The sequence below is a fragment of the Giraffa tippelskirchi genome, chromosome 14 (assembly GCF_054371585.1).
Source record: "Giraffa tippelskirchi isolate mGirTip1 chromosome 14, T2T-mGirTip1v1.2.pri, whole genome shotgun sequence".
NCBI lineage: Eukaryota > Metazoa > Chordata > Mammalia > Artiodactyla > Giraffidae > Giraffa > Giraffa tippelskirchi.
The window spans coordinates 8567979-8594568 of record NC_137288.1 but is presented as its reverse complement, the minus strand read 5'-3'; the positions used below and the strand labels follow the sequence as shown (position 1 = coordinate 8594568).

At 54.9% G+C, this 26590-nt stretch overlaps 2 long non-coding RNA genes across 2 annotated transcripts in view; both read right to left on the bottom strand.

Moving 5' to 3' along the window:
- Positions 1-361: 361 nt before the first annotated feature.
- On the bottom strand, positions 362-10251 carry LOC145534181 (uncharacterized). The gene is made up of 2 exons (XR_014074316.1): positions 10077-10251; positions 362-2568 (listed from the first exon to the last, which is right to left on the bottom strand). It is a non-coding gene; the product is annotated as an uncharacterized LOC145534181 (long non-coding RNA).
- A 5355-nt stretch (positions 10252-15606) lies between these two features.
- The window catches only part of LOC145534162 (uncharacterized), a 40444-nt gene continuing 29460 nt past the window's right edge, over positions 15607-26590 (bottom strand). The window contains exons 5-6 of the long non-coding RNA XR_014074293.1: positions 25332-25443; positions 15607-17813 (exon numbers count right to left, since the gene is read on the bottom strand). This is a non-coding gene — a long non-coding RNA (uncharacterized LOC145534162). The remainder of the gene's footprint in view (positions 17814-25331; positions 25444-26590) is intronic.

Genomic DNA, 26590 nt, shown 5'->3' with positions numbered 1-26590 from the left:
CCACCCCCTCAGCCAGAACCTCCACCTCCACGTGCACCTGTACCTGCTCGGGCTCTGGCAGGAGAACCCGAGGCAGAGGAGGAGTCACCGCCTCGGCAGGGAGAGCCTGCCCTGGCTCCCGCGCAACACCCAGACGCCCACGATGACTCACCCACCCCTGCAGGGAGAACGAGCCCCCGCTCTGGACAGACACCCAGAGCCCTTGCCGGAAACACCACGTCCAGGGGAGCGGTCGGCTCTGCAGCCTCCATCCCTGTCTGCTCACCGTGGACGCCGGCAACTCGGTCTGCCCCCAGGGGACATGGAGTTCCTTTCCCCTGAACTGCTTTGCATTTGGTTTGTTTCCACCTTTCTGGTGATGTTTTCTTTTTTGTATGGTTTCCTGTATTTTTGTTGGTTAAGTTGGGATTCGTAAACTTTCTCATCATTGTTGCAATTTGGGAACACTGTTGTGTAACTCTGGTGATACTGTGTTACCATCACCACTTGGTAGTTTCAGACCCGTTTGATCTTTATGCCCCACCCCCCAACAAAGCCTGGATTCAAGGCAAGCACGCCCTGTTCATCCCTTCCCCCGATCCTGAACACAATTTCATCTTTTCTTTGTGCATTCCTTCCTATATTCTTGGTGTCCCCAATCAATGACTCTCCGTGAAATGACTGAAGCAGTGTTTTTCGGACTCTCCACCTACTGTAAGACTCCATTGGAGAGTTCTCATTTTTATGTCATTTGAACTAGCCTTTGATATCTGAAAGGACGGTGTACGTCCTTTCAAGATACCATGTGCCAAACGAAGCCCTTTTGGCCACTGCCATCATTATCTCCAGGCAGGCATTGCTGTTTCAAGGGTGACATCTCAGCCAGAAGGCAGAGGCTGAGCTCGTCTTGTTGCACCAGCTCCCAAAAGAAGCCAAGAAAGGGAGCTGGAACAACAAACCACCCCAACGCCCAGGAAAGCGTTCTTCATGACAGAAGGCTAGAAAATGACCCAACATCCTTGTGGCCCAGAACCCCTCTAGAAAATCACTGTTCCATAAAAAAGAGAAACACATGGGAAGTTCCAAGGAGAGGCAATGCCCATGGCCAGTGTACTTTAGAGACGGCCTGAGCGCTCCGGGGAAGACACGCACCGACGGAACCCCTTGGGAAACAGCAGGGATTCTCCTCACCGTCGTAAGGGTTTCCTCTGGGGACAACCTGCCCTGGGCACCACATGAGGGAGCAGACCGGCTTCTCTTCCTCTGCCCCCACACCATTCACTCATGAAGGCAGCTCAGGTGTTCTCATGCCCTGCCTGCCTGCCTGCCTGGCTCATCCGTGAGCTGTGACCACCTCCAGGGCAGGACTCCACCTTCTCCTCTCTGTGTACCGTGCATCTGCACACAGTGGGCTTTCAGAACCTTAGACTTGAGCCATTCCCACTCAAGCCAGAACCCTCCCCAGGAAGGAAAACAGCTGTGGAGTCATTTTGGCCCCAGCACTGGTTCCGAAACCCTGGCGGCTCCTACAGCCTCTACGGCGTGAAGAGGGAGGTCCCTTTTGACAGAGCTTTCCGGCTCTCAGATCTAAGCTGTTGTTTCACTGTCAGCTGTGTCTCTTCCGTTGCAGCCAGGTGGGCCACGCTGCTCCAAAGGAGCTCACAAGCTGAGTTTCAAGGGAGGACAGGGATGGCTACAACGTGCTGCAAACTGAGTGAGGGTCCCCACAATCCTCAGCAAAGGTCTGTGGTGTGCAAGTGGGGAGTAGAGGGCCCCCAAGTTCCAAAGGAAGGGAGGTACTCGGGAGCTAAAGCCCTTGGCTGCTGTGGTAGCAGCTGCAGATGGCAGCTCGTCCACAGTGCACTTCGAATGAGGTCATATGAGCGGGACTCTGGAAATGGCTCCGAAATCGAGAGAAAGGGGTCAGGGTATGTGGGAAGCCGGCGGGGGTGGGGGGTGGATGAAGGAAGGTGTCCCTCCTCTCTCCAGTGCAATTTGGTTTGGTGAGTCTCAAAGCTACCAGATGGCACTTCCCAAGTCAGGCCCCCACAGGAATCAGGGTGGGCTGCGTGCCTCGGCCCCTGCCACAGGGACAAGCCACACCAGTGGCCTCCCTGAGCTCCAATGGCCGGATCTGGGGGTTCTGTCTGGGTGCACACCTCCTTGCTGTGGCCAAGTTCCCCCCTTCTCTGAGCACCAGCTTCATCCTCTCGAATGAGGACATCGAATGCTACCTTGGCACGTTACTCTCTTCATCCTGTGAAGACTCATTAGGCTTATCCTACAATTACTAGCTGGCCCGAAGAGATATCTCCTGAATCCAGATTAAGCTGGAGTCTCCCAGGCTCATCTGGCATGTCTTCCCTGAAGTCTGCCAAAACCCACACCCTTGCATTTCCAGGGACTCCCCTTAGCCAGCTGGGCAGAAAACCCAGCATGCTTCAAACAAGCTGACAGACAAGCGGGAGAGGACTCACGGGCAGAAGGTTTCCCTCAGGTCTCGGGTGGAGCTCTGGGACCACAGCAGCAACGGGCCATCCCAGCCCCTGGGCTCAGCAGCGCCCTCATTCTCAGGCCGGCGGCTCTGCCCTGAGGGGAGCGGGAAGGTCACCAACTGCCGCAGGCGGACCTCACGCCCCTCCCACTGCTGGAGCCTGACCTCCCCCGGCCCCACCCCTTCCCCTACCCCAGCAGGACGACAGCTCGTCTTCCCCTGGCTTCCAACGTCAGGCCCGGCCCTGGGCCCCGATTGGGCACTGCCCCAGCCCGGAGCTAATCACAGTGGCCAGGGAGGTGGAACGCACCGATTGGCCAGGGCCAGGTCATGTGACCATACTCCCCAGGAAACTCAAATATTACCAAGGTTCCCTAAGAAACCAATGAACAAAATTATCCAGTAAAGGCAAACCGTACTTTTTAATGAGGCCAATGTCACAGAAAAAAAAAAAAAAAAGCTTCACCATGAACTGCTCAAGGAAGCTAGTAAATAAACTTTCAGAAAAGTTTAGTAGTTTTTTTTTTAATAGGGTGACGGAGAGCTATACCTTTCCCGTCTATGTGAATTTAGGTTTAAACTAGATTTCCCTTGGCTGTTATATAAGACAAAAAACCCCACATCACCCCCTTTCACTCACCCCCACCCCCCAAAAGTGTTTTAATGTATTGAATTTTTCTGTCCTCAGTTGTGTCTGATTCACGGCAACCCACGAACTCTACACAGCCAGGCTCTTCCGTCCATGGAATTCAGGGCAATTTTTTCTGTCCCAGTCAATGCCCACCCTGGGTGATCCAAAGGCAAGGGCTCAGAGGCCCCTGAGAGACTAACTCCTTTCAGCTGAGCACAGAGCTGGCTCCTCACTGGGATGCCTGTGGCCTGGGGCTCCCAGAGGGGAGAGCAGCACTCGCCCCACCGTGTGGTCACTGCTGGAAGTGCAGGCTGCTCCTCACTCCCCCTTGACAGTGTCCCTGACGGCAGAACAGTGTGAATCGAATCAAGGTGGTAATGCAAACTCCAATGCAACCAAACTTCCCACAAGGTCTCCAAAACCACTCAGGAACAGGGAATTGGAAACTGCAGGGGATGACATGAATGGAGATGGAGACTTGACACCTTACACCGAGTTCACTTCCACTTATCCCTAGACAAACTTTCCGTGAAAACTTGTCACCAATCTAGAAGAACAATGAGCAGAAACCGGACACGTGCTTTGAGTCTTCACACACAAAACTAAAAGGCAGTCCACAAAAAAACCCAGAGAATACAGTGGACTTGGCAAAATCAAAGATATCTACTGTGGGAAAGACCTCATGACAAAAGCAAAAGACAGGTCATACATCGCCAGACGAATGAGTGGAAACACAAAGCTTATCAAGGATGTGTCTCCAAACAGACAAAGAACACCAACACAACAAGCCTGTGAAAACTAGGGAAAGGTCTGAAGGGACACCAGACTGAGGAAGACACACACAGAGGATCCCGGATGATGTCCAGCACTGAGGGCCTGAAGAAACAACAGTCTAGTTGCACCCCCTCAGGCCTGTGTGACCGTGGATGAGGCCTCTGTTTCCCGGTGGCTCTGAGAGATGGACAGGGAGGAAGGGGAAGAGAAGTCACTTGCATTTCTAATACTCACAGCAAAGTCTTCCAATGAGAAGGGAATTATCACCCCCACTGACAATGCCATGCACTGAAGTGATATCCACGAGTCCATCTAACCCAGAAGGGAAGGATGCACCTGTTCTCACAAAACGGCGAGAGATGGAAGAAGGAAGATCAAGCCCACACCAATCACTGGAGAGAGAAGCTGTGCTCAGGGCTTGAAAAATTCCTATTGTTAAAATGATGTCACAGCCCCACAAGGCAATCCACAGCTTCGATGCTATTCCTCCCAAAATGCCAAAGCATTTTCGCACCGAACAAAGAATTGCAAAAGGGGTTACGGAAACAGAAAAGAGCCTAAATTGTCAATACAATCCGACGAAAAGGCCCCGATACGGACATCCAAGGTTGTGTGAAAGGAAATTAGACGACCAAACTAGGATCCTCAGGAGAGTATCGGAGAAGGCAATGGCGACCCACTCCAGTACTCTTGCCTGGAAAATGCCCTGGACGGAGGAGCCTGGTAGGCTGCAGGCCATGGGGTCGCGCAGAGTCTGACATGACTGAAGTGACTTAGCAGCAGCAGCAGCAGCGGCAGGACAGTATGCTATTGGGAATACAACAACACACACAGATCCAGATCGATGGAATAAAGTTGAGGGTCCAGAAACAAACCCCAGCATCCATCGTCAACTCATCTCTGACACAGAAGGGGAGATTATCCAAATGGGAACAAGAAAGCCTCTTCAATCAATGTCCATGGGAAACCCAGACAGCTACATCTGAAGAACGCTATTGGTTTGGATCTCAGACCACCTCAATATTGGGGAAAAACCTCACCCTAAAGACTGATGTCATGAGATAGCTAGAAAGAAGCGTAGGTCAAAGGCTCCTTAACATCAGAGTCTCCTTGCCATTTGCTGGGCGGAGGTAGAAATGGGTCTCTTCAATTAAGGGAAAGAGGTACACGAAGTACACCAATGGGTTTCCATCCAATGGAACCTCTTCACAACAGAGAAGCTAAGCATTCACAAATGCAAAAGATAGGAAACGGAACACGAGAGACTCCTTCCAAGTGGTGTATCTGAGAAGGGGTTCATATGGAAAGAGACGAAGAATGCACAGCACTCAGATTCCAAGAAACACCACCACCACCCTTGACCCTTCCCCTATGACCAACTCCGACCTGAAGCCTTTCTCTCCCTCTAACCTATCCCTAAAACATAACCCTCATCTAATCATATACATGTGGAATTCCTAGCATCCATCCATTCACACACGAGAGAGAAAGAGGAAGACACAGAGGGAATTGAGAAAGGAAAAGAGAGGGACACAGCCAGAGAGAGACACGGAACCAAAGAGAGGAAAGGAGTCGATGGTCCAGACTTTTCCTCAATCTGTCTCGAAGGTAGAAGCAATGACAGCGCCCATCCACCCCAGAAGGGGGAAAAGGACGGAAGGTTTGCAGAGGAAAAGACAAGAACGCAGGGAGCCATTAGAAGCTCAGCCACCCGCAGAAGCCGAGCTGGGACACTTGAACAGAATCTCAATGGAAACAGGACCAGAAAGTTGGCTACTCTTTTCTACAAGAGAGGGAGACCTTCGAGTCTTCCTTTCGGTCCTCCAACTTGGATGCGGGGTCTCAAAACAGTCAGGAGGGGGAGTGCCTTTTCCTGGGTACCACGGCACATCCAGGCCTCGTTCTGCCCCATTCTGTGCTATGTCAGCCCTGGATGGAATCTTTCTTTCTGAAGTCTCAGCGCACGAGCTCCACGTGATATCGGCCCCAGGTGGAAAGGCATGGAGCTGCTCGTAGGCCGACAGACCTAGGAAGCAGATGGGAGAATGACCCCCACTCTGCAGATGGAGAGACTGGGGAAACCCTGAGGGGCATATGCTTGTCCAGGGCCACACCACTTATGAGAAGAAGGAGCCTGGTCTGAGAGCAGCAGGGCCCTCGGAGCTCAGGCCCTGGCTGCACCCAGGCCTCCCCAGGGCTGTGGGCTGGGCTGTGTGGGCGTCTCTGTGCCTGCACATGGCCTAAGGGGGGTGGTCGAGCAGTCAGAAACCCAGAGATTCCCTTGGGAAGTTTTGGGGAAGGGACCTCAGCACGAACCCCAGGCGATGATGTCACCTGCCGGCAACAGAACCCAACAGAACCCGCAACCCGGGTATCCAGGCCTCCAGAGCGGAGGGGAGCCCCCAGCCAGATCACTTGCTGCCAGGATGTTCTGCTGTTTGCCCATGCCCAGAGGCCGGGGCCTCAGGAGAGCTCACAGGCAGTGTGCGTGGGCACCCTGTCGACGTTGGCTCAGGACACCCCCGAGAGGCCTCTGGCCGTTTGCCCGGAGAAACAGAAAGGTAACACGGGGAGCCCCAGGCCGGGCCAGGCCACCTCGCCCATGCCACCCGGAAACACCGGGTCCTTTGCCTGTGTGTGTGGATGCGGGTTTCTCAGGGTGTGTCTCCCTCAAGGAAGCCCAGGCGGATGTGGGGTCAGAAGCCTGCGGACAAGTTGTGTCCACACCCCAGGGGAGAGCAGGCTGGGCCCGATGGGGAGTGTGCGGGCAGCGGCGGCCGCCCAGGCTGACCTCACACCCACAGGTGGGTCTCTTTCCTCCCGGGTGGGGATCTGAGCAGACACACGTCTCTGACCCTTCTGGGAAGAGAAGTTCGAGCAGGCAGAAGCAGCGGTTCCACTGGCCAGGCCCAGCTTGGAAAACTCCCAGCATGGCTGGCTGACGGTCACTGTCGTTGCAGAGCTTCCCACGTGATGAGGCCGAGGACGGGGACACCCCATCCACCTCCCGGAGGGAGGGGTCGGAGCACCACCCCCCCGCCCCTGAGGCCCAGTGCAGGCTCCAGGTGAGCGTGCCCACGGAGGCATCAGCCCCACCGGGGGAGAAGAGGAGGCGGGGAAGGCCTGCTGCAGAGACACCGCCTAGGATACACCCGCCGGCCCAGTCTGAGGCTGCCACGGAGCTCAGCACACCCGGCTCCGACCCAGAGTCCCGAGAACCCCGGCCTCTGAGGCAGCAGGAGGACCTGGAGCCCAGCACGCCAGAGCACAGAGGTGAGGACGCTGGGGCTGCTGCACGGGAGTGTGTGGGGACGGGGTGCTGAGCTACACAGGGACGAGTCCCCGAAAGCTGCTGCTGGGCCTGCAGCAAGCACTGGCCTCACACCCCCCGCCCCCCGTCTTGCACACTTCAGTCCCAAAAGACATCCGACGCTGGGTATTCTTTGGGAATCTCTTGGAAGCTTTCTGTCCCGGGATACGCACATGCCAAGGCTGGCCTGTGGGCAAACTTTGCTTCTCCCCCAGCTCTAGCACTGACCTCCAACTGGAACCAGGCTCCACTTCCCAGACCTGTCCCTACAGAGGTGGTGGCTCCAGGTGCAGGACCCAGGGATCCACCGAGGGCAGATGGAGAACCGAGACTTGCCCTCGCAGAGACACCAGGCCAGCTGGGTACTGGCCAGCACACTGGGCAGATCGGATCTCCGTGCCTGCAGGACCCCCAGCCCCAGGCACTGATGTCCCACCCCCTCAGCCAGAACCTCCACCTCCACGTGCACCTGTACCTGCTCGGGCTCTGGCAGGACAACCCGAGGCAGAGGAGGAGTCACCGCCTCGGCAGGGAGAGCCTGCCCTGGCTCCCGCGCAACACCCAGACGCCCACGATGACTCACCCACCCCTGCAGGGAGAACGAGCCCCCGCTCTGGACAGACACCCAGAGCCCTTGCCGGAAACACCACGTCCAGGGGAGCGGTCGGCTCTGCAGCCTCCATCCCTGTCTGCTCACCGTGGACGCCGGCAACTCGGTCTGCCCCCAGGGGACATGGAGTTCCTTTCCCCTGAACTGCTTTGCATTTGGTTTGTTTCCACCTTTCTGGTGATGTTTTCTTTTTTGTATGGTTTCCTGTATTTTTGTTGGTTAAGTTGGGATTCGTAAACTTTCTCATCATTGTTGCAATTTGGGAACACTGTTGTGTAACTCTGGTGATACTGTGTTACCATCACCACTTGGTAGTTTCAGACCCGTTTGATCTTTATGCCCCACCCCCCAACAAAGCCTGGATTCAAGGCAAGCACGCCCTGTTCATCCCTTCCCCCGATCCTGAACACAATTTCATCTTTTCTTTGTGCATTCCTTCCTATATTCTTGGTGTCCCCAATCAATGACTCTCCGTGAAATGACTGAAGCAGTGTTTTTCGGACTCTCCACCTACTGTAAGACTCCATTGGAGAGTTCTCATTTTTATGTCATTTGAACTAGCCTTTGATATCTGAAAGGACGGTGTACGTCCTTTCAAGATACCATGTGCCAAACGAAGCCCTTTTGGCCACTGCCATCATTATCTCCAGGCAGGCATTGCTGTTTCAAGGGTGACATCTCCGCCAGAAGGCAGAGGCTGAGCTCGTCTTGTTGCACCAGCTCCCAAAAGAAGCCAAGAAAGGGAGCTGGAACAACAAACCACCCCAACGCCCAGGAAAGCGTTCTTCATGACAGAAGGCTAGAAAATGACCCAACATCCTTGTGGCCCAGAACCCCTCTAGAAAATCACTGTTCCATAAAAAAGAGAAACACATGGGAAGTTCCAAGGAGAGGCAATGCCCATGGCCAGTGTACTTTAGAGACGGCCTGAGCGCTCCGGGGAAGACACGCACCGACGGAACCCCTTGGGAAACAGCAGGGATTCTCCTCTCCGTCGTAAGGGTTTCCTCTGGGGACAACCTGCCCTGGGCACCACATGAGGGAGCAGACCGGCTTCTCTTCCTCTGCCCCCACACCATTCACTCATGAAGGCAGCTCAGGTGTTCTCATGCCCTGCCTGCCTGCCTGCCTGGCTCATCCGTGAGCTGTGACCACCTCCAGGGCAGGACTCCACCTTCTCCTCTCTGTGTACCGTGCATCTGCACACAGTGGGCTTTCAGAACCTTAGACTTGAGCCATTCCCACTCAAGCCAGAACCCTCCCCAGGAAGGAAAACAGCTGTGGAGTCATTTTGGCCCCAGCACTGGTTCCGAAACCCTGGCGGCTCCTACAGCCTCTACGGCGTGAAGAGGGAGGTCCCTTTTGACAGAGCTTTCCGGCTCTCAGATCTAAGCTGTTGTTTCACTGTCAGCTGTGTCTCTTCCGTTGCAGCCAGGTGGGCCACGCTGCTCCAAAGGAGCTCACAAGCTGAGTTTCAAGGGAGGACAGGGATGGCTACAACGTGCTGCAAACTGAGTGAGGGTCCCCACAATCCTCAGCAAAGGTCTGTGGTGTGCAAGTGGGGAGTAGAGGGCCCCCAAGTTCCAAAGGAAGGGAGGTACTCGGGAGCTAAAGCCCTTGGCTGCTGTGGTAGCAGCTGCAGATGGCAGCTCGTCCACAGTGCACTTCGAATGAGGTCATATGAGCGGGACTCTGGAAATGGCTCCGAAATCGAGAGAAAGGGGTCAGGGTATGTGGGAAGCCGGCGGGGGTGGGGGGTGGATGAAGGAAGGTGTCCCTCCTCTCTCCAGTGCAATTTGGTTTGGTGAGTCTCAAAGCTACCAGATGGCACTTCCCAAGTCAGGCCCCCACAGGAATCAGGGTGGGCTGCGTGCCTCGGCCCCTGCCACAGGGACAAGCCACACCAGTGGCCTCCCTGAGCTCCAATGGCCGGATCTGGGGGTTCTGTCTGGGTGCACACCTCCTTGCTGTGGCCAAGTTCCCCCCTTCTCTGAGCACCAGCTTCATCCTCTCGAATGAGGACATCGAATGCTACCTTGGCACGTTACTCTCTTCATCCTGTGAAGACTCATTAGGCTTATCCTACAATTACTAGCTGGCCCGAAGAGATATCTCCTGAATCCAGATTAAGCTGGAGTCTCCCAGGCTCATCTGGCATGTCTTCCCTGAAGTCTGCCAAAACCCACACCCTTGCATTTCCAGGGACTCCCCTTAGCCAGCTGGGCAGAAAACCCAGCATGCTTCAAACAAGCTGACAGACAAGCGGGAGAGGACTCACGGGCAGAAGGTTTCCCTCAGGTCTCGGGTGGAGCTCTGGGACCACAGCAGCAACGGGCCATCCCAGCCCCTGGGCTCAGCAGCGCCCTCATTCTCAGGCCCGCGGCTCTGCCCTGAGGGGAGCGGGAAGGTCACCAACTGCCGCAGGCGGACCTCACGCCCCTCCCACTGCTGGAGCCTGACCTCCCCAGGCCCCACCCCTTCCCCTACCCCAGCAGGACGACAGCTCGTCTTCCCCTGGCTTCCAACGTCAGGCCCGGCCCTGGGCCCCGATTGGGCACTGCCCCAGCCCGGAGCCAATCACAGTGGCCAGGGAGGTGGAACGCACCGATTGGCCAGGGCCAGGTCATGTGACCATACTCCCCAGGAAACTCAAATATTACCAAGGTTCCCTAAGAAACCAATGAACAAAATTATCCAGTAAAGGCAAACCGTACTTTTTAATGAGGCCAATGTCACAGAAAAAAAAAAAAATGCTTCACCATGAACTGCTCAAGGAAGCTAGTAAATAAACTTTCAGAAAAGTTTAGTAGTTTTTTTTTTTTTTTTTAATAGGGTGACGGAGAGCTATACCTTTCCCGTCTATGTGAATTTAGGTTTAAACTAGATTTCCCTTGGCTGTTATATAAGACAAAAAAACCCACATCACCCCCTTTCACTCACCCCCACCCCCCAAAAGTGTTTTAATGTATTGAATTTTTCTGTCCTCAGTTGTGTCTGATTCACGGCAACCCACGAACTCTACACAGCCAGGCTCTTCCGTCCATGGAATTCAGGGCAATTTTTTCTGTCCCAGTCAATGCCCACCCTGGGTGATCCAAAGGCAAGGGCTCAGAGGCCCCTGAGAGACTAACTCCTTTCAGCTGAGCACAGAGCTGGCTCCTCACTGGGATGCCTGTGGCCTGGGGCTCCCAGAGGGGAGAGCAGCACTCGCCCCACCGTGTGGTCACTGCTGGAAGTGCAGGCTGCTCCTCACTCCCCCTTGACAGTGTCCCTGACGGCAGAACAGTGTGAATCGAATCAAGGTGGTAATGCAAACTCCAATGCAACCAAACTCCCCACAAGGTCTCCAAAACCACTCAGGAACAGGGAATTGGAAACTGCAGGGGATGACATGAATGGAGATGGAGACTTGACACCTTACACCGAGTTCACTTCCACTTATCCCTAGACAAACTTTCCGTGAAAACTTGTCACCAATCTAGAAGAACAATGAGCAGAAACCGGACACGTGCTTTGAGTCTTCACACACAAAACTAAAAGGCAGTCCACAAAAAAACCCAGAGAATACAGTGGACTTGGCAAAATCAAAGATATCTACTGTGGGAAAGACCTCATGACAAAAGCAAAAGACAGGTCATACATCGCCAGACGAATGAGTGGAAACACAAAGCTTATCAAGGATGCGTCTCCAAACAGACAAAGAACACCAACACAACAAGCCTGTGAAAACTAGGGAAAGGTCTGAAGGGACACCAGACTGAGGAAGACACACACAGAGGATCCCGGATGATGTCCAGCACTGAGGGCCTGAAGAAACAACAGTCTAGTTGCACCCCCTCAGGCCTGTGTGACCGTGGATGAGGCCTCTGTTTCCCGGTGGCTCTGAGAGATGGACAGGGAGGAAGGGGAAGAGAAGTCACTTGCATTTCTAATACTCACAGCAAAGTCTTCCAATGAGAAGGGAATTATCACCCCCACTGACAATGCCATGCACTGAAGTGATATCCACGAGTCCATCTAACCCAGAAGGGAAGGATGCACCTGTTCTCACAAAACGGCGAGAGATGGAAGAAGGAAGATCAAGCCCACACCAATCACTGGAGAGAGAAGCTGTGCTCAGGGCTTGAAAAATTCCTATTGGGAAAATGATGTCACAGCCCCACAAGGCAATCCACAGCTTCGATGCTATTCCTCCCAAAATGCCAATGCATTTTCGCACCGAACAGAGAATTGCAAAAGGGGTTACGGAAACAGAAAAGAGCCTAAATTGTCAATACAATCCGACGAAAAGGCCCCGATACGGACATCCAAGGTTGTGTGAAAGGAAATTAGACGACCAAACTAGGATCCTCAGGAGAGTATCGGAGAAGGCAATGGCGACCCACTCCAGTACTCTTGCCTGGAAAATGCCCTGGACGGAGGAGCCTGGTAGGCTGCAGGCCATGGGGTCGCGCAGAGTCTGACACGACTGAAGTGACTTAGCAGCAGCAGCAGCAGCGGCAGGACAGTATGCTATTGGGAATACAGCAACACACACAGATCCAGATCGATGGAATAAAGTTGAGGGTCCAGAAACAAACCCCAGCATCCATCGTCAACTCATCTCTGACACAGAAGGGGAGATTATCCAAATGGGAACAAGAAAGCCTCTTCAATCAATGTCCATGGGAAACCCAGACAGCTACATCTGAAGAACGCTATTGGTTTGGATCTCAGACCACCTCAATATTGGGGAAAAACCTCACCCTAAAGACTGATGTCATGAGATAGCTAGAAAGAAGCGTAGGTCAAAGGCTCCTTAACATCAGAGTCTCCTTGCCATTTGCTGGGCGGAGGTAGAAATGGGTCTCTTCAATTAAGGGAAAGAGGTACACGAAGTACACCAATGGGTTTCCATCCAATGGAACCTCTTCACAACAGAGAAGCTAAGCATTCACAAATGCAAAAGATAGGAAACGGAACACGAGAGACTCCTTCCAAGTGGTGTATCTGAGAAGGGGTTCATATGGAAAGAGACGAAGAATGCACAGCACTCAGATTCCAAGAAACACCACCACCACCCTTGACCCTTCCCCTATGACCAACTCCGACCTGAAGCCTTTCTCTCCCTCTAACCTATCCCTAAAACATAACCCTCATCTAATCATATACATGTGGAATTCCTAGCATCCATCCATTCACACACGAGAGAGAAAGAGGAAGACACAGAGGGAATTGAGAAAGGAAAAGAGAGGGACACAGCCAGAGAGAGACACAGAACCAAAGAGAGGAAAGGAGTCGATGGTCCAGACTTTTCCTCAATCTGTCTCGAAGGTAGAAGCAATGACAGCGCCCATCCACCCCAGAAGGGGGAAAAGGACGGAAGGTTTGCAGAGGAAAAGACAAGAACGCAGGGAGCCATTAGAAGCTCAGCCACCCGCAGAAGCCGAGCTGGGACACTTGAACAGAATCTCAATGGAAACAGGACCAGAAAGTTGGCTACTCTTTTCTACAAGAGAGGGAGACCTTCGAGTCTTCCTTTCGGTCCTCCAACTTGGATGCGGGGTCTCAAAACAGTCAGGAGGGGGAGTGCCTTTTCCTGGGTACCACGGCACATCCAGGCCTCGTTCTGCCCCATTCTGTGCTATGTCAGCCCTGGATGGAATCTTTCTTTCTGAAGTCTCAGCGCACGAGCTCCACGTGATATCGGCCCCAGGTGGAAAGGCATGGAGCTGCTCGTAGGCCGACAGACCTAGGAAGCAGATGGGAGAATGACCCCCACTCTGCAGATGGAGAGACTGGGGAAACCCTGAGGGGCATATGCTTGTCCAGGGCCACACCACTTATGAGAAGAAGGAGCCTGGTCTGAGAGCAGCAGGGCCCTCGGAGCTCAGGCCCTGGCTGCACCCAGGCCTCCCCAGGGCTGTGGGCTGGGCTGTGTGGGCGTCTCTGTGCCTGCACATGGCCTAAGGGGGGTGGTCGAGCAGTCAGAAACCCAGAGATTCCCTTGGGAAGTTTTGGGGAAGGGACCTCAGCACGAACCCCAGGCGATGATGTCACCTGCCGGCAACAGAACCCAACAGAACCCGCAACCCGGGTATCCAGGCCTCCAGAGCGGAGAGGAGCCCCCAGCCAGATCACTTGCTGCCAGGATGTTCTGCTGTTTGCCCATGCCCAGAGGCCGGGGCCTCAGGAGAGCTCACAGGCAGTGTGCGTGGGCACCCTGTCGACGTTGGCTCAGGACACCCCCGAGAGGCCTCTGGCCGTTTGCCCGGAGAAACAGAAAGGTAACACGGGGAGCCCCAGGCCGGGCCAGGCCACCTCGCCCATGCCACCCGGAAACACCGGGTCCTTTGCCTGTGTGTGTGGATGCGGGTTTCTCGGGGTGTGTCTCCCTCAAGGAAGCCCAGGCGGATGTGGGGTCAGAAGCCTGCGGACAAGTTGTGTCCACACCCCAGGGGAGAGCAGGCTGGGCCCGATGGGGAGTGTGCGGGCAGCGGCGGCCGCCCAGGCTGACCTCACACCCACAGGTGGGTCTCTTTCCTCCCGGGTGGGGATCTGAGCAGACACACGTCTCTGACCCTTCTGGGAAGAGAAGTTCGAGCAGGCAGAAGCAGCGGTTCCACTGGCCAGGCCCAGCTTGGAAAACTCCCAGCATGGCTGGCTGACGGTCACTGTCGTTACAGAGCTTCCCACGTGATGAGGCCGAGGACGGGGACACCCCATCCACCTCCCGGAGGGAGGGGTCGGAGCACCACCCCCCCGCCCCTGAGGCCCAGTGCAGGCTCCAGGTGAGCGTGCCCACGGAGGCATCAGCCCCACCGGGGGAGAAGAGGAGGCGGGGAAGGCCTGCTGCAGAGACACCGCCTAGGATACACCCGCCGGCCCAGTCTGAGGCTGCCACGGAGCTCAGCACACCCGGCTCCGACCCAGAGTCCCGAGAACCCCGGCCTCTGAGGCAGCAGGAGGACCTGGAGCCCAGCACGCCAGAGCACAGAGGTGAGGACGCTGGGGCTGCTGCACGGGAGTGTGTGGGGACGGGGTGCTGAGCTACACAGGGACGAGTCCCCGAAAGCTGCTGCTGGGCCTGCAGCAAGCACTGGCCTCACACCCCCCGCCCCCCGTCTTGCACACTTCAGTCCCAAAAGACATCCGACGCTGGGTATTCTTTGGGAATCTCTTGGAAGCTTTCTGTCCCGGGATACGCACATGCCAAGGCTGGCCTGTGGGCAAACTTTGCTTCTCCCCCAGCTCTAGCACTGACCTCCAACTGGAACCAGGCTCCACTTCCCAGACCTGTCCCTACAGAGGTGGTGGCTCCAGGTGCAGGACCCAGGGATCCACCGAGGGCAGATGGAGAACCGAGACTTGCCCTCGCAGAGACACCAGGCCAGCTGGGTACTGGCCAGCACACTGGGCAGATCGGATCTCCGTGCCTGCAGGACCCCCAGCCCCAGGCACTGATGTCCCACCCCCTCAGCCAGAACCTCCACCTCCACGTGCACCTGTACCTGCTCGGGCTCTGGCAGGACAACCCGAGGCAGAGGAGGAGTCACCGCCTCGGCAGGGAGAGCCTGCCCTGGCTCCCGCGCAACACCCAGACGCCCACGATGACTCACCCACCCCTGCAGGGAGAACGAGCCCCCGCTCTGGACAGACACCCAGAGCCCTTGCCGGAAACACCACGTCCAGGGGAGCGGTCGGCTCTGCAGCCTCCATCCCTGTCTGCTCACCGTGGACGCCGGCAACTCGGTCTGCCCCCAGGGGACATGGAGTTCCTTTCCCCTGAACTGCTTTGCATTTGGTTTGTTTCCACCTTTCTGGTGATGTTTTCTTTTTTGTATGGTTTCCTGTATTTTTGTTGGTTAAGTTGGGATTCGTAAACTTTCTCATCATTGTTGCAATTTGGGAACACTGTTGTGTAACTCTGGTGATACTGTGTTACCATCACCACTTGGTAGTTTCAGACCCGTTTGATCTTTATGCCCCACCCCCCAACAAAGCCTGGATTCAAGGCAAGCACGCCCTGTTCATCCCTTCCCCCGATCCTGAACACAATTTCATCTTTTCTTTGTGCATTCCTTCCTATATTCTTGGTGTCCCCAATCAATGACTCTCCGTGAAATGACTGAAGCAGTGTTTTTCGGACTCTCCACCTACTGTAAGACTCCATTGGAGAGTTCTCATTTTTATGTCATTTGAACTAGCCTTTGATATCTGAAAGGACGGTGTACGTCCTTTCAAGATACCATGTGCCAAACGAAGCCCTTTTGGCCACTGCCATCATTATCTCCAGGCAGGCATTGCTGTTTCAAGGGTGACATCTCAGCCAGAAGGCAGAGGCTGAGCTCGTCTTGTTGCACCAGCTCCCAAAAGAAGCCAAGAAAGGGAGCTGGAACAACAAACCACCCCAACGCCCAGGAAAGCGTTCTTCATGACAGAAGGCTAGAAAATGACCCAACATCCTTGTGGCCCAGAACCCCTCTAGAAAATCACTGTTCCATAAAAAAGAGAAACACATGGGAAGTTCCAAGGAGAGGCAATGCCCATGGCCAGTGTACTTTAGAGACGGCCTGAGCGCTCCGGGGAAGACACGCACCGACGGAACCCCTTGGGAAACAGCAGGGATTCTCCTCACCGTCGTAAGGGTTTCCTCTGGGGACAACCTGCCCTGGGCACCACATGAGGGAGCAGACCGGCTTCTCTTCCTCTGCCCCCACACCATTCACTCATGAAGGCAGCTCAGGTGTTCTCATGCCCTGCCTGCCTGCCTGCCTGGCTCATCCGTGAGCTGTGACCACCTCCAGGGCAGGACTCCACCTTCTCCTCTCTGTGTACCGTGCATCTGCACACAGTGGGCTTTCAGAACCTTAGACTTGAGCCATTCCCACTCAAGCCAGAACCCTCCCCAGGAAGGAAAACAGCTGTGGAGTCATTTTGGCCCCAGCACTGGTTCCGAAACCCTGGCGGCTCCTACAGCCTCTACGGCGTGAAGAGGGAGGTCCCTTTTGACAGAGCTTTCCGGCTCTCAGATCTAAGCTGTTGTTTCACTGTCAGCTGTGTCTCTTCCGTTGCAGCCAGGTGGGCCACGCTGCTCCAAAGGAGCTCACAAGCTGAGTTTCAAGGGAGGACAGGGATGGCTACAACGTGCTGCAAACTGAGTGAGGGTCCCCACAATCCTCAGCAAAGGTCTGTGGTGTGCAAGTGGGGAGTAGAGGGCCCCCAAGTTCCAAAGGAAGGGAGGTACTCGGGAGCTAAAGCCCTTGGCTGCTGTGGTAGCAGCTGCAGATGGCAGCTCGTCCACAGTGCACTTCGAATGAGGTCATATGAGCGGGACTCTGGAAATGGCTCCGAAATCGAGAGAAAGGGGTCAGGGTATGTGGGAAGCCGGCGGGGGTGGGGGGTGGATGAAGGAAGGTGTCCCTCCTCTCTCCAGTGCAATTTGGTTTGGTGAGTCTCAAAGCTACCAGATGGCACTTCCCAAGTCAGGCCCCCACAGGAATCAGGGTGGGCTGCGTGCCTCGGCCCCTGCCACAGGGACAAGCCACACCAGTGGCCTCCCTGAGCTCCAATGGCCGGATCTGGGGGTTCTGTCTGGGTGCACACCTCCTTGCTGTGGCCAAGTTCCCCCCTTCTCTGAGCACCAGCTTCATCCTCTCGAATGAGGACATCGAATGCTACCTTGGCACGTTACTCTCTTCATCCTGTGAAGACTCATTAGGCTTATCCTACAATTACTAGCTGGCCCGAAGAGATATCTCCTGAATCCAGATTAAGCTGGAGTCTCCCAGGCTCATCTGGCATGTCTTCCCTGAAGTCTGCCAAAACCCACACCATTGCATTTCCAGGGACTCCCCTTAGCCAGCTGGGCAGAAAACCCAGCATGCTTCAAACAAGCTGACAGACAAGCGGGAGAGGACTCACGGGCAGAAGGTTTCCCTCAGGTCTCGGGTGGAGCTCTGGGACCACAGCAGCAACGGGCCATCCCAGCCCCTGGGCTCAGCAGCGCCCTCATTCTCAGGCCGGCGGCTCTGCCCTGAGGGGAGCGGGAAGGTCACCAACTGCCGCAGGCGGACCTCACGCCCCTCCCACTGCTGGAGCCTGACCTCCCCCGGCCCCACCCCTTCCCCTACCCCAGCAGGACGACAGCTCGTCTTCCCCTGGCTTCCAACGTCAGGCCCGGCCCTGGGCCCCGATTGGGCACTGCCCCAGCCCGGAGCTAATCACAGTGGCCAGGGAGGTGGAACGCACCGATTGGCCAGGGCCAGGTCATGTGACCATACTCCCCAGGAAACTCAAATATTACCAAGGTTCCCTAAGAAACCAATGAACAAAATTATCCAGTAAAGGCAAACCGTACTTTTTAATGAGGCCAATGTCACAGAAAAAAAAAAAAAAAAAGCTTCACCATGAACTGCTCAAGGAAGCTAGTAAATAAACTTTCAGAAAAGTTTAGTAGTTTTTTTTTTTTTTTTTAATAGGGTGACGGAGAGCTATACCTTTCCCGTCTATGTGAATTTAGGTTTAAACTAGATTTCCCTTGGCTGTTATATAAGACAAAAAAACCCACATCACCCCCTTTCACTCACCCCCACCCCCCAAAAGTGTTTTAATGTATTGAATTTTTCTGTCCTCAGTTGTGTCTGATTCACGGCAACCCACGAACTCTACACAGCCAGGCTCTTCCGTCCATGGAATTCAGGGCAATTTTTTCTGTCCCAGTCAATGCCCACCCTGGGTGATCCAAAGGCAAGGGCTCAGAGGCCCCTGAGAGACTAACTCCTTTCAGCTGAGCACAGAGCTGGCTCCTCACTGGGATGCCTGTGGCCTGGGGCTCCCAGAGGGGAGAGCAGCACTCGCCCCACCGTGTGGTCACTGCTGGAAGTGCAGGCTGCTCCTCACTCCCCCTTGACAGTGTCCCTGACGGCAGAACAGTGTGAATCGAATCAAGGTGGTAATGCAAACTCCAATGCAACCAAACTCCCCACAAGGTCTCCAAAACCACTCAGGAACAGGGAATTGGAAACTGCAGGGGATGACATGAATGGAGATGGAGACTTGACACCTTACACCGAGTTCACTTCCACTTATCCCTAGACAAACTTTCCGTGAAAACTTGTCACCAATCTAGAAGAACAATGAGCAGAAACCGGACACGTGCTTTGAGTCTTCACACACAAAACTAAAAGGCAGTCCACAAAAAAACCCAGAGAATACAGTGGACTTGGCAAAATCAAAGATATCTACTGTGGGAAAGACCTCATGACAAAAGCAAAAGACAGGTCATACATCGCCAGACGAATGAGTGGAAACACAAAGATTATCAAGGATGCGTCTCCAAACAGACAAAGAACACCAACACAACAAGCCTGTGAAAACTAGGGAAAGGTCTGAAGGGACACCAGACTGAGGAAGACACACACAGAGGATCCCGGATGATGTCCAGCACTGAGGGCCTGAAGAAACAACAGTCTAGTTGCACCCCCTCAGGCCTGTGTGACCGTGGATGAGGCCTCTGTTTCCCGGTGGCTCTGAGAGATGGACAGGGAGGAAGGGGAAGAGAAGTCACTTGCATTTCTAATACTCACAGCAAAGTCTTCCAATGAGAAGGGAATTATCACCCCCACTGACAATGCCATGCACTGAAGTGATATCCACGAGTCCATCTAACCCAGAAGGGAAGGATGCACCTGTTCTCACAAAACGGCGAGAGATGGAAGAAGGAAGATCAAGCCCACACCAATCACTGGAGAGAGAAGCTGTGCTCAGGGCTTGAAAAATTCCTATTGGGAAAATGATGTCACAGCCCCACAAGGCAATCCACAGCTTCGATGCTATTCCTCCCAAAATGCCAATGCATTTTCGCACCGAACAAAGAATTGCAAAAGGGGTTACGGAAACAGAAAAGAGCCTAAATTGTCAATACAATCCGACGAAAAGGCCCCGATACGGACATCCAAGGTTGTGTGAAAGGAAATTAGACGACCAAACTAGGATCCTCAGGAGAGTATCGGAGAAGGCAATGGCGACCCACTCCAGTACTCTTGCCTGGAAAATGCCCTGGACGGAGGAGCCTGGTAGGCTGCAGGCCATGGGGTCGCGCAGAGTCTGACACGACTGAAGTGACTTAGCAGCAGCAGCAGCAGCGGCAGGACAGTATGCTATTGGGAATACAACAACACACACAGATCCAGATCGATGGAATAAAGTTGAGGGTCCAGAAACAAACCCCAGCATCCATCGTCAACTCATCTCTGACACAGAAGGGGAGATTATCCAAATGGGAACAAGAAAGCCTCTTCAATCAATGTCCATGGGAAACCCAGACAGCTACACCTGAAGAACGCTATTGGTTTGGATCTCAGACCACCTCAATATTGGGGAAAAACCTCACCCTAAAGACTGATGTCATGAGATAGCTAGAAAGAAGCGTAGGTCAAAGGCTCCTTAACATCAGAGTCTCCTTGCCATTTGCTGGGCGGAGGTAGAAATGGGTCTCTTCAATTAAGGGAAAGAGGTACACGAAGTACACCAATGGGTTTCCATCCAATGGAACCTCTTCACAACAGAGAAGCTAAGCATTCACAAATGCAAAAGATAGGAAACGGAACACGAGAGACTCCTTCCAAGTGGTGTATCTGAGAAGGGGTTCATATGGAAAGAGACGAAGAATGCACAGCACTCAGATTCCAAGAAACACCACCACCACCCTTGACCCTTCCCCTATGACCAACTCCGACCTGAAGCCTTTCTCTCCCTCTAACCTATCCCTAAAACATAACCCTCATCTAATCATATACATGTGGAATTCCTAGCATCCATCCATTCACACACGAGAGAGAAAGAGGAAGACACAGAGGGAATTGAGAAAGGAAAAGAGAGGGACACAGCCAGAGAGAGACACGGAACCAAAGAGAGGAAAGGAGTCGATGGTCCAGACTTTTCCTCAATCTGTCTCGAAGGTAGAAGCAATGACAGCGCCCATCCACCCCAGAAGGGGGAAAAGGACGGAAGGTTTGCAGAGGAAAAGACAAGAACGCAGGGAGCCATTAGAAGCTCAGCCACCCGCAGAAGCCGAGCTGGGACACTTGAACAGAATCTCAATGGAAACAGAGGACCAGAAAGTTGGCTACTCTTTTCTACAAGAGAGGGAGACCTTCGAGTCTTCCTTTCGGTCCTCCAACTTGGATGCGGGGTCTCAAAACAGTCAGGAGGGGGAGTGCCTTTTCCTGGGTACCACGGCACATCCAGGCCTCGTTCTGCCCCATTCTGTGCTATGTCAGCCCTGGATGGAATCTTTCTTTCTGAAGTCTCAGCGCACGAGCTCCACGTGATATCGGCCCCAGGTGGAAAGGCATGGAGCTGCTCGTAGGCCGACAGACCTAGGAAGCAGATGGGAGAATGACCCCCACTCTGCAGATGGAGAGACTGGGGAAACCCTGAGGGGCATATGCTTGTCCAGGGCCACACCACTTATGAGAAGAAGGAGCCTGGTCTGAGAGCAGCAGGGCCCTCGGAGCTCAGGCCCTGGCTGCACCCAGGCCTCCCCAGGGCTGTGGGCTGGGCTGTGTGGGCGTCTCTGTGCCTGCACATGGCCTAAGGGGGGTGGTCGAGCAGTCAGAAACCCAGAGATTCCCTTGGGAAGTTTTGGGGAAGGGACCTCAGCACGAACCCCAGGCGATGATGTCACCTGCCGGCAACAGAACCCAACAGAACCCGCAACCCGGGTATCCAGGCCTCCAGAGCGGAGAGGAGCCCCCAGCCAGATCACTTGCTGCCAGGATGTTCTGCTGTTTGCCCATGCCCAGAGGCCGGGGCCTCAGGAGAGCTCACAGGCAGTGTGCGTGGGCACCCTGTCGACGTTGGCTCAGGACACCCCCGAGAGGCCTCTGGCCGTTTGCCCGGAGAAACAGAAAGGTAACACGGGGAGCCCCAGGCCGGGCCAGGCCACCTCGCCCATGCCACCCGGAAACACCGGGTCCTTTGCCTGTGTGTGTGGATGCGGGTTTCTCGGGGTGTGTCTCCCTCAAGGAAGCCCAGGCGGATGTGGGGTCAGAAGCCTGCGGACAAGTTGTGTCCACACCCCAGGGGAGAGCAGGCTGGGCCCGATGGGGAGTGTGCGGGCAGCGGCGGCCGCCCAGGCTGACCTCACACCCACAGGTGGGTCTCTTTCCTCCCGGGTGGGGATCTGAGCAGACACACGTCTCTGACCCTTCTGGGAAGAGAAGTTCGAGCAGGCAGAAGCAGCGGTTCCACTGGCCAGGCCCAGCTTGGAAAACTCCCAGCATGGCTGGCTGACGGTCACTGTCGTTGCAGAGCTTCCCACGTGATGAGGCCGAGGACGGGGACACCCCATCCACCTCCCGGAGGGAGGGGTCGGAGCACCACCCCCCCGCCCCTGAGGCCCAGTGCAGGCTCCAGGTGAGCGTGCCCACGGAGGCATCAGCCCCACCGGGGGAGAAGAGGAGGCGGGGAAGGCCTGCTGCAGAGACACCGCCTAGGATACACCCGCCGGCCCAGTCTGAGGCTGCCACGGAGCTCAGCACACCCGGCTCCGACCCAGAGTCCCGAGAACCCCGGCCTCTGAGGCAGCAGGAGGACCTGGAGCCCAGCACGCCAGAGCACAGAGGTGAGGACGCTGGGGCTGCTGCACGGGAGTGTGTGGGGACGGGGTGCTGAGCTACACAGGGACGAGTCCCCGAAAGCTGCTGCTGGGCCTGCAGCAAGCACTGGCCTCACACCCCCCGCCCCCCGTCTTGCACACTTCAGTCCCAAAAGACATCCGACGCTGGGTATTCTTTGGGAATCTCTTGGAAGCTTTCTGTCCCGGGATACGCACATGCCAAGGCTGGCCTGTGGGCAAACTTTGCTTCTCCCCCAGCTCTAGCACTGACCTCCAACTGGAACCAGGCTCCACTTCCCAGACCTGTCCCTACAGAGGTGGTGGCTCCAGGTGCAGGACCCAGGGATCCACCGAGGGCAGATGGAGAACCGAGACTTGCCCTCGCAGAGACACCAGGCCAGCTGGGTACTGGCCAGCACACCGGGCAGATTGGATCTCCGTGCCTGCAGGACCCCCAGCCCCAGGCACTGATGTCCCACCCCCTCAGCCAGAACCTCCACCTCCACGTGCACCTGTACCTGCTCGGGCTCTGGCAGGACAACCCGAGGCAGAGGAGGAGTCACCGCCTCGGCAGGGAGAGCCTGCCCTGGCTCCCGCGCAACACCCAGACGCCCACGATGACTCACCCACCCCTGCAGGGAGAACGAGCCCCCGCTCTGGACAGACACCCAGAGCCCTTGCCGGAAACACCACGTCCAGGGGAGCGGTCGGCTCTGCAGCCTCCATCCCTGTCTGCTCACCGTGGACGCCGGCAACTCGGTCTGCCCCCAGGGGACATGGAGTTCCTTTCCCCTGAACTGCTTTGCATTTGGTTTGTTTCCACCTTTCTGGTGATGTTTTCTTTTTTGTATGGTTTCCTGTATTTTTGTTGGTTAAGTTGGGATTCGTAAACTTTTTCATCATTGTTGCAATTTGGGAACACTGTTGTGTAACTCTGGTGATACTGTGTTACCATCACCACTTGGTAGTTTCAGACCCGTTTGATCTTTATGCCCCACCCCCCAACAAAGCCTGGATTCAAGGCAAGCACGCCCTGTTCATCCCTTCCCCCGATCCTGAACACAATTTCATCTTTTCTTTGTGCATTCCTTCCTATATTCTTGGTGTCCCCAATCAATGACTCTCCGTGAAATGACTGAAGCAGTGTTTTTCGGACTCTCCACCTACTGTAAGACTCCATTGGAGAGTTCTCATTTTTATGTCATTTGAACTAGCCTTTGATATCTGAAAGGACGGTGTACGTCCTTTCAAGATACCATGTGCCAAACGAAGCCCTTTTGGCCACTGCCATCATTATCTCCAGGCAGGCATTGCTGTTTCAAGGGTGACATCTCAGCCAGAAGGCAGAGGCTGAGCTCGTCTTGTTGCACCAGCTCCCAAAAGAAGCCAAGAAAGGGAGCTGGAACAACAAACCACCCCAACGCCCAGGAAAGCGTTCTTCATGACAGAAGGCTAGAAAATGACCCAACATCCTTGTGGCCCAGAACCCCTCTAGAAAATCACTGTTCCATAAAAAAGAGAAACACATGGGAAGTTCCAAGGAGAGGCAATGCCCATGGCCAGTGTACTTTAGAGACGGCCTGAGCGCTCCGGGGAAGACACGCACCGACGGAACCCCTTGGGAAACAGCAGGGATTCTCCTCACCGTCGTAAGGGTTTCCTCTGGGGACAACCTGCCCTGGGCACCACATGAGGGAGCAGACCGGCTTCTCTTCCTCTGCCCCCACACCATTCACTCATGAAGGCAGCTCAGGTGTTCTCATGCCCTGCCTGCCTGCCTGCCTGGCTCATCCGTGAGCTGTGACCACCTCCAGGGCAGGACTCCACCTTCTCCTCTCTGTGTACCGTGCATCTGCACACAGTGGGCTTTCAGAACCTTAGACTTGAGCCATTCCCACTCAAGCCAGAACCCTCCCCAGGAAGGAAAACAGCTGTGGAGTCATTTTGGCCCCAGCACTGGTTCCGAAACCCTGGCGGCTCCTACAGCCTCTACGGCGTGAAGAGGGAGGTCCCTTTTGACAGAGCTTTCCGGCTCTCAGATCTAAGCTGTTGTTTCACTGTCAGCTGTGTCTCTTCCGTTGCAGCCAGGTGGGCCACGCTGCTCCAAAGGAGCTCACAAGCTGAGTTTCAAGGGAGGACAGGGATGGCTACAACGTGCTGCAAACTGAGTGAGGGTCCCCACAATCCTCAGCAAAGGTCTGTGGTGTGCAAGTGGGGAGTAGAGGGCCCCCAAGTTCCAAAGGAAGGGAGGTACTCGGGAGCTAAAGCCCTTGGCTGCTGTGGTAGCAGCTGCAGATGGCAGCTCGTCCACAGTGCACTTCGAATGAGGTCATATGAGCGGGACTCTGGAAATGGCTCCGAAATCGAGAGAAAGGGGTCAGGGTATGTGGGAAGCCGGCGGGGGTGGGGGGTGGATGAAGGAAGGTGTCCCTCCTCTCTCCAGTGCAATTTGGTTTGGTGAGTCTCAAAGCTACCAGATGGCACTTCCCAAGTCAGGCCCCCACAGGAATCAGGGTGGGCTGCGTGCCTCGGCCCCTGCCACAGGGACAAGCCACACCAGTGGCCTCCCTGAGCTCCAATGGCCGGATCTGGGGGTTCTGTCTGGGTGCACACCTCCTTGCTGTGGCCAAGTTCCCCCCTTCTCTGAGCACCAGCTTCATCCTCTCGAATGAGGACATCGAATGCTACCTTGGCACGTTACTCTCTTCATCCTGTGAAGACTCATTAGGCTTATCCTACAATTACTAGCTGGCCCGAAGAGATATCTCCTGAATCCAGATTAAGCTGGAGTCTCCCAGGCTCATCTGGCATGTCTTCCCTGAAGTCTGCCAAAACCCACACCCTTGCATTTCCAGGGACTCCCCTTAGCCAGCTGGGCAGAAAACCCAGCATGCTTCAAACAAGCTGACAGACAAGCGGGAGAGGACTCACGGGCAGAAGGTTTCCCTCAGGTCTCGGGTGGAGCTCTGGGACCACAGCAGCAACGGGCCATCCCAGCCCCTGGGCTCAGCAGCGCCCTCATTCTCAGGCCGGCGGCTCTGCCCTGAGGGGAGCGGGAAGGTCACCAACTGCCGCAGGCGCCCCTCCCACTGCTGGAGCCTGACCTCCCCCGGCCCCACCCCTTCCCCTACCCCAGCAGGACGACAGCTCGTCTTCCCCTGGCTTCCAACGTCAGGCCCGGCCCTGGGCCCCGATTGGGCACTGCCCCAGCCCGGAGCCAATCACAGTGGCCAGGGAGGTGGAACGCACCGATTGGCCAGGGCCAGGTCATGTGACCATACTCCCCAGGAAACTCAAATATTACCAAGGTTCCCTAAGAAACCAATGAACAAAATTATCCAGTAAAGGCAAACCGTACTTTTTAATGAGGCCAATGTCACAGAAAAAAAAAAAAATGCTTCACCATGAACTGCTCAAGGAAGCTAGTAAATAAACTTTCAGAAAAGTTTAGTAGTTTTTTTTTTTTTTTTTAATACGGTGACGGAGAGCTATACCTTTCCCGTCTATGTGAATTTAGGTTTAAACTAGATTTCCCTTGGCTGTTATATAAGACAAAAAAACCCACATCACCCCCTTTCACTCACCCCCACCCCCCAAAAGTGTTTTAATGTATTGAATTTTTCTGTCCTCAGTTGTGTCTGATTCACGGCAACCCACGAACTCTACACAGCCAGGCTCTTCCGTCCATGGAATTCAGGGCAATTTTTTCTGTCCCAGTCAATGCCCACCCTGGGTGATCCAAAGGCAAGGGCTCAGAGGCCCCTGAGAGACTAACTCCTTTCAGCTGAGCACAGAGCTGGCTCCTCACTGGGATGCCTGTGGCCTGGGGCTCCCAGAGGGGAGAGCAGCACTCGCCCCACCGTGTGGTCACTGCTGGAAGTGCAGGCTGCTCCTCACTCCCCCTTGACAGTGTCCCTGACGGCAGAACAGTGTGAATCGAATCAAGGTGGTAATGCAAACTCCAATGCAACCAAACTTCCCACAAGGTCTCCAAAACCACTCAGGAACAGGGAATTGGAAACTGCAGGGGATGACATGAATGGAGATGGAGACTTGACACCTTACACCGAGTTCACTTCCACTTATCCCTAGACAAACTTTCCGTGAAAACTTGTCACCAATCTAGAAGAACAATGAGCAGAAACCGGACACGTGCTTTGAGTCTTCACACACAAAACTAAAAGGCAGTC